Source organism: Parasteatoda tepidariorum, chromosome 1 (assembly GCF_043381705.1).
Source record: "Parasteatoda tepidariorum isolate YZ-2023 chromosome 1, CAS_Ptep_4.0, whole genome shotgun sequence".
NCBI lineage: Eukaryota > Metazoa > Arthropoda > Arachnida > Araneae > Theridiidae > Parasteatoda > Parasteatoda tepidariorum.
In genome coordinates this window covers 11,487,545-11,498,173 of record NC_092204.1, presented here as the reverse complement: position 1 = coordinate 11,498,173, position 10,629 = coordinate 11,487,545, and the positions used below count along the sequence as shown (strand labels likewise).

The 10,629-nt window shown below is 26.4% G+C and overlaps 1 protein-coding gene across 2 annotated transcripts in view; it reads left to right on the top strand.

Annotated features, from left to right (window-relative positions):
* Positions 1-233: 233 nt before the first annotated feature.
* Positions 234-10,629, top strand: part of LOC107444248 (polycomb group protein Psc) — a 185,079-nt gene continuing 174,683 nt past the window's right edge. For both annotated transcript variants that reach the window (XM_071186721.1, XM_043049802.2), the window contains exons 1-2: positions 234-348; positions 2,457-2,558. The gene's annotated coding sequence lies outside the window, so the exon portion shown is untranslated. The remainder of the gene's footprint in view (positions 349-2,456; positions 2,559-10,629) is intronic.

Here is a 10,629-nt window from a genome sequence, read left to right as displayed (position 1 = left end):
TAACTGAAAGCATTCATTTCAATTATTTTTCAAGCATTGTTTTGTTTTTAAAAAGAAATTTCAAATTTAAAAAAAATCATTTTACTGGAGGAAAATTCAAAATTCAAGTTAAAAGCCATAGACGCGCGGAAATCAAAAAAGCTCTCCCTATTTGCTACAACGAATCAGCGGCATCAATCCGGGAACTTCTTCACCATAGAAAACGAACCAATCAGATTCCGCACTCGGTTGCTTCCGTGAAGTCGCTTTAGAAAAGGTGGGCGTTGACATATGATTGCCTCCATTGCTTTTTAACTTCAGATTCATGCGAAATTCATACTTTTTCTATGATTGATTCACAAGTTTGATGTAAGTATGACAGGTTTTCATTACCCTGTTTCTGAAAATTAAAAAGATCTCCTTTTGAATCATTTGAAAATGCGTTTTCACATCGATTTCGAAGAGTAAACCACCGAGAAACTGCTTTGCGAAAGCAATATGGCCGCCTTTATAGAAGCTTCTTCAACGTCATCGAACAGAAAATTTGTTTTTATCGAATTTTAAAGCTTTTTCTCGAAATTTAAAGGGTTCTAACAAACTTAAAACATGTAAAAATGTATGTTTATTCTTATAAATTCGACTGCAAAGTAGTATTGCTGCTAAAAATGCTCCTTTTTATCTAAAATACATTTCTTATCGCCGTACTTTTAAAATGGCGGCAGTGTCGTTTCCAGCGATTCCCTATATTAGTTCCTGTTTCGAAATTATATCGCTTTATCATCCTAATAATGAAATAAAACGTCTATGAAAAACGTTATCCAAGCTGTTTATCTTGCTACGTTAATCTTGGAACTAAAACTGGTATGAATTTCATAAATTGTAAATGCAGTTGTAGGGAAATAATCCCTACTTGAAAATGGTGTTATAGAGATGCGAAGTTTCTAAAGCAAAGAAATATTTTTTTTTAAATAATTGTTACAAAAAAATATTATAAGTGCATAATAATGACTTTTTTCTTTCATTTAATATAAAGATTTTAAATATTTTGATGAAAGGCAAGCAATTACGAACTTATATTTACAGGTTACTAAAAGTCGCAAATTGTTTAATTCAGGTTTTAAAGATATTTGCTACATTTTAAAAGCATTAATTTTGCTTAAAAAAGCTTCTTTAAGATCATTATAAAATTTGTTTAATTTCTTTTAAATATAAATATCAATTAATTGTAAAATATTTTAATATAAATAATCTTGTATATCGGACCGAAGTTTCTAAATACAATTGTTATTTTTAAATCTAAAAAAAATTCATGAGCATCGCATACATTATTCGTTTTGTTAAAGAATTTTGTTATAAGCACTAATTTGCCATAATAATTGGTTTTTAATATTTTTTCAGTCATTCATTCCGTTGCTATTTTATAAATAATTTCTGTTTAGTACCAAAAAGCTTTTTAGTGCTTGCGAAACGAAAGAAACGGCTATATTTTATAAATTTTAATGTATTTTTTGAATTATTAAAATTTTGAAACTTCTTTCCATGCTCATAGAATATCATTTACTAGGAAGAGAATTTGATTTAACACGCATGCGCATTGAGCATGCATTGAGAGGGATTATTTCTAGCATTTAGGGATTTTCGTAGAAAAATTTCTTATTCTCAGTCAAGAACGGGGATTTTGTTTCTGATTAAACGACTTTTATTCCTTTTTATTTTTGGTTTTCTTTAGATGACTTGAATTTGTTATGGAAGTAAAATAGTTGAATTATCATTATAGTGATTCTAGACTTCATTTAAAATTTTTGTTACTGAATATGGAAACAGAATTTTATTTATTCAAAGTATGTTAGCGTTATTTTGATTTAAAAATAAAAGTTTAAGAAGTTTCGAGAGTATATTTTCTACCCATAACTATATCGATAAACGCTGCTAATTAATTATTATAATGATCTATTAGTTTTAATAAAGGATTTTTAACAACATTTTTAACTTTTCCCTTAATAAATTTAGGAAAACTGTATATTTTGTAAATTTCGAAATTTTGTATTGAATTTGTTAATTGGTTGTGCCTTTTTCCATACAAGCTACTAATTCATTCATTTTTTTCTTTGGAAGCTTAAAAAGGCGGAAGCAATATTTTATATGATAATATCAACCTTATCAAAATAATTTTTATTAAATAGATTTGCATTCAAAATGTGAGAAATAATGACGAATTTTTTTTCCAGCTTTTGTTGCAAATATAATACATGCTTTATGAATCTAATAATTTAATAAGATAATTAAAAGAAGAAAAAAGGAGGTTTTAAATTTGTGCGAAATACGTAAACTTGAATTTGAGAAAACTCCCTAAAAACAGGTTGATTCAATAAATAAGTAAAATATCCCAAAATTTTTGACATAAAATACATAAATGTAAGTTACACTATTAGTTTTTAACTATGATATTAATTTAGTTTAGATTTTGTTCAATGTAGATGTACTGAAGCAAAAAAAGGAGAAAACATCACAGCACTGTTATTTTAGGATCTCACCATTTCAAGGTGTCAAGTTCTTGACCCTCGGAAGAAAAAGTTCAGGTATGAACTGTTACTAAATAATGTTTTTTTTAATGCATGTAGGTCGTTCCGTTATGATCTCTTTTTAATATATATTACTAGAATATTTGTTAGAAAGTATACACTTTAGAAGTCTCAAACCAATATTAATAAAAGGAAATAATATAAACATTATCGAAATCTTTTAAATCACTAGTGAGGAAAGCGCGACTTAAAATCGCAAAACAATTTTAATTGGGGGCTGAAATTCGAAGGTGTTTTCAATAACGTGTTTTTCTTATCAACCTTCCTTAGCTATGTTTCGTTAAAATTCGATTGCGTTTTTGTCCCTTCCTCTCTTAAATATCAATTTACGACCCCCTAATGTGCATACTTTTTATTATTTTTATTTTGTGAGAAGCATTCTAAAAGTATTGATTAGGGGTGGCTGTTAAGGAACACCTTAACTGTTGCACTTAAAATGGAATAAATATTTCCTACGCTTTGTCTTAATTTGGCTAATTTAAGTAGTAAATGCTTAAAAACATTAATAAATTTCTGAAATAGATTAATTTTAAACCGCTTATTAGTTTTGATGTGATTGTTTCAGTATTAATGTCTTTTTTTTAACTCATACGACTAAATTAAAATTTTAATGATTCTATTACAATTAGATTCTAGATAGATTCTGATCACTATCGTGTGTTACATGACTAATAAAAATAAATAGTAGTTAAATTAATGTTAAACATTATGAGTTGCTGCATTTTTTACTGACTAATTTCAGAATTTATTTAAAAATATAAACTTGAACTGTGATAAACGGAATTTGATTAAAATTTTTTTAGATAGATTGTGAATACTATTGTGTGTTAGATGACTAATAAAAATAGATTGTAGTTAAATTAAAGTTAAACATTATGAGTTGCTGCATTTTTTACTGACTAATTTCAGAATTTATTTAAAAATATAAGCTTGAAATGTGATAAACGGAATTTGATTAAAATTTTTTTAGATAGATTGTGAATACTATTGTGTGTTAAATGACTAATAAAAATAGATTGTAGTTAACTTAAAGTTAAACATTATGAGTTGCTGCATTTTTTACTGACTAATTTCAGAATTTATTTAAAAATATAAGCTTGAAATGTGATAAACGGAATTTGATTAAAATTTTTTTAGATAGATTGTGAATACTATCGTGTGTTAGATGACTAATAAAAATAGATTGTAGTTAAATTAAAGTTAAACATTATGACTTGCTGCATTTTTTACTGACTAATTTCAGAATTTATTCAAAAATATAAGCTTGAAATGTGATAAACGGAATTTGATTTAAAATACATATGGCCTAAATATATTTTTTTTTGTTGTTCCTTTTCTGAATTTTTTTTTTCTTTTCATTTTTGTTAACTTAAAATCCAAAATTGCATTTGCCAACGAAACTCTCTTTATTGTGATCACTTCAGAATCCTCATGTGATCCTCATTTTCTCTCCAGAAAAACATTGATAGCTTCTTATAAAAATCTCATCAAGGGAGTCCTAATGTATGATTCAAAAACCTGACTTTTAACTAAAAATGGAAGACACAAGTTTGTAATTTGTGTGTTAAAATATGTTCTTAGAAGTGTGAAAAAATGTTCTTAGAAGCATCCTTGGCTGTGTCAAAGAAAATGGCCTTCAGCGAAGATGTTTTAACAAAAATATTTATAGGATTTTTAAAGAGCTCGAAAAAATTATTACGAAAAATTATCATAAAAATTATTGTAATTAAAAAAAATGAAGTGTGATGCTGAAATTGTTGGAATAGATTTAAAAAAATCCGGTAAAGGAGATTTTGTTTTTAAGCCCTTCTTCACGTATTGGAAAAAAGCAAGGCTTAAATAAAAGTGACTCAATTCTATGGAATCATGTAGAAATGGGATAAGAAACTGGCAGTCTTGGTCAGAAATCAGGTTATTCTGGAGGAATCTTCAAGAGAAAGGCTTGAGCCCACCTGGCGTTCTATATATGATGATGAATTAGAAAATATAGACGAGTTTTAATTTATGTCTAGCAAATTTTTATAGAGAAACTAGCATAAGTTAATCCATTTTGGTAAGTTTTGAAATTTAAATTTAGAAACGAACAAGTGTTTAGAAACGAACAATGAATAGCGTTGAAACAACGTGAAAAGGCAAGCATAATGCCAAATTTGTTTGTTTTGTGCGAAGTCATTTGTGCTTTTTCACATTGTTTTAACTTCATACGCGAACAAAGTTAACCCTTCTTTATTTTAACACGAATATTAGTTTGGCGATGTTACATAAAAATGATGAATAAAGTTGAAACAAACCACAAAAATTATCGAATCAAACAGACGGTGATTATTTTATTGGAGACAAGTTCTACAAGTGCTTTTTCATGTTGTTTTCAACATTTGAAACAACATTTAAAAATTAGGCGAAATTTTTTTTCTTAAGCACATTTTCTAAAGCAATTTATTAAACATTTAACAATATTTAGGGTCATGATTTTTGGTCTAGCTATTATTAATATATTAAGGCTATGATGATGAAAAGGTTAATTTTTTGAGCCAGTAACTTATATAGATTAATAATAATTCATTAATAATAATTTATGACATACACTGATATACATTATTTTCGTGAAAAGTGCGAAAATTACGTCATAATTGTTGAATGATGAGTAAAGAATGAATGTAAACAATGAAATAAGTTGAAACCGTGTTTTTTCGCATTGTTAAAACTTTATTTACATCATTAAGTTAGCTTTATTTTTGTTTGGTGACGGACAATGGATTAGAAATTCAAAAGTTTTATTTCAAGCTGTTGGTGTATGGTTTGTTCTCATAAGTCTTTCGGTTAACAAAGAAATAAAACCTAGCGAGTTCGATTAATTTTTCTTTAGAAAAGGATACTTTTTTTTTTGTTTTTTAAAGAATGGATATAAAAATAAGTATTAACTATACTTTTTTTTACCTATTAATAATAACTTCGACAGAAAAATGACATATATATGTATTATTATTATGTTTTTTTTTTGTTGAAAATTTAACTGCGTTGTTGCCCTTAAATATCGCATACTGAAAACTATTATAGTGTGCAAATTTCTTGCAATCTGAATTATTGGCAGAATAACTAGTGATTGACACGGGACTGCACATTATTTTATTAGAATAAACTAAAAAAAAAGATCAAATTGGAACCTTAATATTAGTGGCTGCACAGCGAAAATAATTCTGGTTAAATTACCGTTTTGTATGGTAAAGATATTTCTGGTAAAGGAAAAAAAAAACATAATTCTGGTTTATAAAACCAAAATATACGGTACTTAAACCCTTCAATTGGTAATTTTTCGCAGTTAAAAAATACAAAACTGAAAAGTAATTTTTGCCAAATAAATGGTTTTTATGCCCTGTTGGTTTTTATTATGATATCATAACCAAACTTTATCACACATATCAAATTTTATCGCATATTATAAAACCATATTGTTAATTTCAGCTAAATCATCACCAAAGCGCATCGGTAAAAATTACTGTGCTCCCATAGAGACAGAAACACGGTAAATTTTACCATATTCTAGTAGTTTCCCAGTTTGCAGACTTAAAATAACTATTGAATCACAAGTCTGATTAAAAAAATATTGAATAACAAGTCTAATTAGTTTTTTTTTTCTTTTTCGAAACTTATATTTCTTTTGGTTTTCCAAAGACAATATATTTAAAAAGTAACAATAAGAGTAAGTGCTGTTGTTTACCAAAAGTTTTATTCACGAATTGGAATTAATCTATAAAAATTCTAGAGCTTCATATTACACTTGGAGACGCTTGTCTAGGAGTGTTTTTACATTCTCTGGTGGATAAAAAAAAAAAAAAAAAAAAAAAAAAAAAAAAAAAAANAAAAAAAAAAAAAAAAAAAAAAAAAAAAAAAAAAAAAAAAAAAAAAAAAAAAAAAAAAAAAACGTTTTATATACCAATTATAATTTCCTAATTTATTAATCTCATCCCATTTTATTCAATTTTTTGCGAATATCATTCGTTAGTCTGCAATTTATTCTATTCTCTATGTACATTCTCTAAATTCTATGATATTAAAACAGATCGCTTTTCGATTCCATTGTACTGGAATTTAGTCAATTTAAATCAATTTAGTTGCATTCAATTTGTATCTATATTATTTATTTCGATTTCATTTTTATTTCATTCCCTTTCACTTAATTCAAGGAATGATGGAGAAATTTAATGAAACGAGAAACAGAATACTGACTTTTTTTTTTCGTCATTGCATTTTCACTGCATTATATTCGATTTCAGTCAATTTAATTCCATTTCGTTCAGTTTATATTTATTTCTATTTATTCCGATTTCGTTTACATCTCAATTAATCCTGGAAATGAAAAAAATTTCAATGATGAGATTAAGAGAGTATTAAATTTGTCCGAATTTCATTTGAATTTTCTTCTAGGTTGCATCAGATCAGTCTCAAAACAGGAGTTATCATTAAATTGATAGAGAATGTGAAAGAAAAAAAAAAACTCATACATATTAATTTCTTTTAACTTTATAAAACTGAATTTTGAATCGTATCATCATAAAAAAATAAATAAAAACAACTGAGATGATGATGATGAGAGTGGCATAGGAAATACGGAGAAAAACAACTGATGTACTTTAATATCTTAACAAAATTGAAACTGGAATTCTTTTCATTTGATTGAGAGCATGGGAAAATCGAAGGAAAAAAAACTAATACACATCAATTTCTAATGAAAATTAAACTGGAGTTCTTAATAATTTGAATGTGAGATGCATGTGAAACATGGAGAAAAATACTGATGCATTTCCGACTACTAACAAAATTAAAATTGGAGATTCTAATTCTTTGAATGGGCGAAACAAGGCATTTAAATTTGTTAAAAAAATAATAAATGTAAGAATGATAGTGCTTAGTTTAACGAAGATTCTTTTGTTTCTCATAAATGAATGCTCATTTGGATTAAGCACCTTTTTATGTATAAACTGATGCTTTGTCTTTAAAATATTCGGTTGAAACTTGCTTGTTAGTCAAGGCTTAATTTCATCCAAGATATATTCCACTTCTTAAGAAGCCTATCTCCCCTTTATCGGAAGAGGTGGAGACGGGGAGGGGAAATTCTAAATATGCTTTTAATCCTTCTTATTTCATTTTCTCAAAATAATTGAAGGCGGATATTTACTTTATTCGGCATTATCTTTCGGCGCAAGGCCGTTGCCTAATTAGAACTTGAAATATAAAACGTGTGGTAATTTAGATACTCTTCCAATTTTTTCTGACAAAATTGTACCGATACAGTTTTGCAGTTTTGAAAGGTAGTAAGATAGTGTACATTTGTGTGTTCTTAAATTTTTATTAATATCTTTATTTTTGTGCAATTTATATTATAAGAGTTATCTAAATCGGTTATCATCTGTTTAACTGTTAGAAATTTAAGTTTATTTATTTATTTTTTAAATCTAAAAACTAATAAATATGCAGTTTTAAATTACTGATTCTAAACCCCAATTCACGGATTTTTTGTGGTCTTAAAGTATTGAGAGAAACTTCATAGAAGTTCTAAAAATTATTCTAACAAATTCTCTTAATCTAATAAACTGGCCCCTTTTTTCCCACCTTCTTTTGAAAGGGATTGGGCTGTCGAATAGCATTATTTTAAATAATAATAATAATAATAATAAAAATAAAAAAGACATTATCAAGAAGACGAAAATCAAGCATTTCATCTAAAATTCTTTTAAACATTTCCTCTTAATTTTACTAAATTCGGGTTATTTCTGAATTACTTGGATGACTTGTTATTTATGAATTAATAATATGCATTAAATGATACTGGGACATCCTATCCTATTTTTTTTGCCATAAGCTAAATATTAACTACCTTCTTCTATCCTTTAAATTAAAAAAAATTTAAATTCTGACTTCCATATCAGACAAACTATAAGCCGGAAAAATTTATGAAAACGGGTAAAATTTTAATAATATGGAGATAAAGGGAATACATTCCCCCCAGTATTATGCAGTTTTATTTTATTAACAATATGGTTAAAAGTGAGATTTTAATTTTAAATTATGATTTCAAATATTTTCAATTCGAATTCTAATGTCCCGCATTTTCTCTTTGGAGTGTTTTTTTCCAAAATTGTTATTTCACTTATAATTCTAATGCTATGATTACAATGTTTTGTTTAAACTGTTTTTTCAAAATTTTTATTGCAATTGGATTTCGAATGCGGAGATTAAAGCATTTTTTTTCTTTTTTATTTCAGCTTTGTTTCAAAATGTTAATTTCAATTAAAACTTTAGCGTGAGGATTACAGCATTTTTTTCCAGCCTTTTATTTAAAAAATTTTTATTTCAATATATAATAGTTCTTTTAATAAAGTTTTATTTCAAATTTTAAAGTTAAATTATACTTCTAATGCAACAGCATTTTTAATTTTAATGTTAATAATTTGTTTCAAAAAACTTCTGAGCGAAGAATTGTTAATTTACATGCCTTAAAAAAGTTTTTTTTTCTTCGATTTTTTTAATGGTATATATTGTAAAATAATTTTAATAATAAATATGATGGTCATTGTTTTGCAACGAAAAATATTTAGAGATTACTCATACTTACACTAATACTAATAATGTGAGTACATTTTAAAATAGAAAGGTGAACTTCATAACAGAGATTACATTTGTTAATTACTGCTATTTTACGACACAGATTATGTCATAACTCACACATTAATTATAAAATTCATTTTACCGTAAAATATTATACCGTAATTTTTACTGTAATATTTATTTCATTAGAGTGATTCATTGTTTTTATGGTAATTATTACTGTAAAAATTACGGTATATCAAATTTTTTGTACCATGATCCGGTAAAAATGTATTTTAATTAACATGTTCCAGTAAAATGTACGTAACATGTTCCGGTAAAAGTGGATTTAACGGTAAAAAGTACTGGTACCCTGAGTGCCAGTTTTTTTCCCTGTTAAGCAATTTTTTTACAGTGTACACCAAATACATTTCTTTTTTTCCCCTAAATTTTTGGATCAATGTCTTATGTTTTTCTTTATCATGTTTACATCATTATCATGTTTTTATTTAGTCATTTATTTTAATTTCAAACAATCGAACTTAAAACGTTTAGTTTTCAAGAATGAGAATTTAACATTCAAAAGTTCTTTTAGAAGAACAATTTTTTGAAAATAATATAAAAGGAAGTACTGCCTTCAAAAGATGCTGCCGAACAGAGTAAATAAGCAATATCAGTTTATTTGTAACACTTAGATTTCTTTTCTGTCTTCTCCCTTTTGACCGTTGGGGTTGAATCGGAAAGAAAGATTCCAGGAAAACAATTCAATAGAAAAGGGAAAACAATTCAATAGAAGCCTATCAAAAGATGGATTTTTTTGATGAATTTCGCAACAATTAACTTAACTTAAAACATTTATTTCTAATCTTATTTGAACATATTTTAATCCTCATTTTACCTTGTTACAAATACAGAAAATTTAAAAAATTAGCGCTTATATAACACAATGTTGATAACTAATGTTTTAAATTATCCATAACTTGCTGTACTCATTAAAAAAAATCAACTAAATTTGATTTTGTTTTAATTTTTTTAAAACTACATGAATATAATTTTCTTTACATGTAAGATTTATATACATAAAAAAATAAATAATAATGCGGTGGTGTTCTGAAAGGAAACAAAAAATTTGAAATATGACAAAAAATAAGTAACATTTTCGGTGATAACTCAAAATCATTCTACCCACATAAAAAATCCCTGCCTGCAATGAAAACTATATTTATTGTGAACATTGTTTCAAAATTTGTAATAAATCAGTTGAAAATTGTACTAGTAAAAGATACTAAGAAAAACATAGTTTCGAGTAAATTGCTTTTAAAGTTTTTGTGATCAATAGTCCAAATATATATATATATAAACGTCGTTGCCGAGTGGAAGGATTAAAACAGGTCTTAAGTCGGGAAGGAGGGTACAAAATTTATTTATTAATTATTAGACAACAGCAGTCATGAGAATGAGTTAAAGTGTACATGAAAAGTTG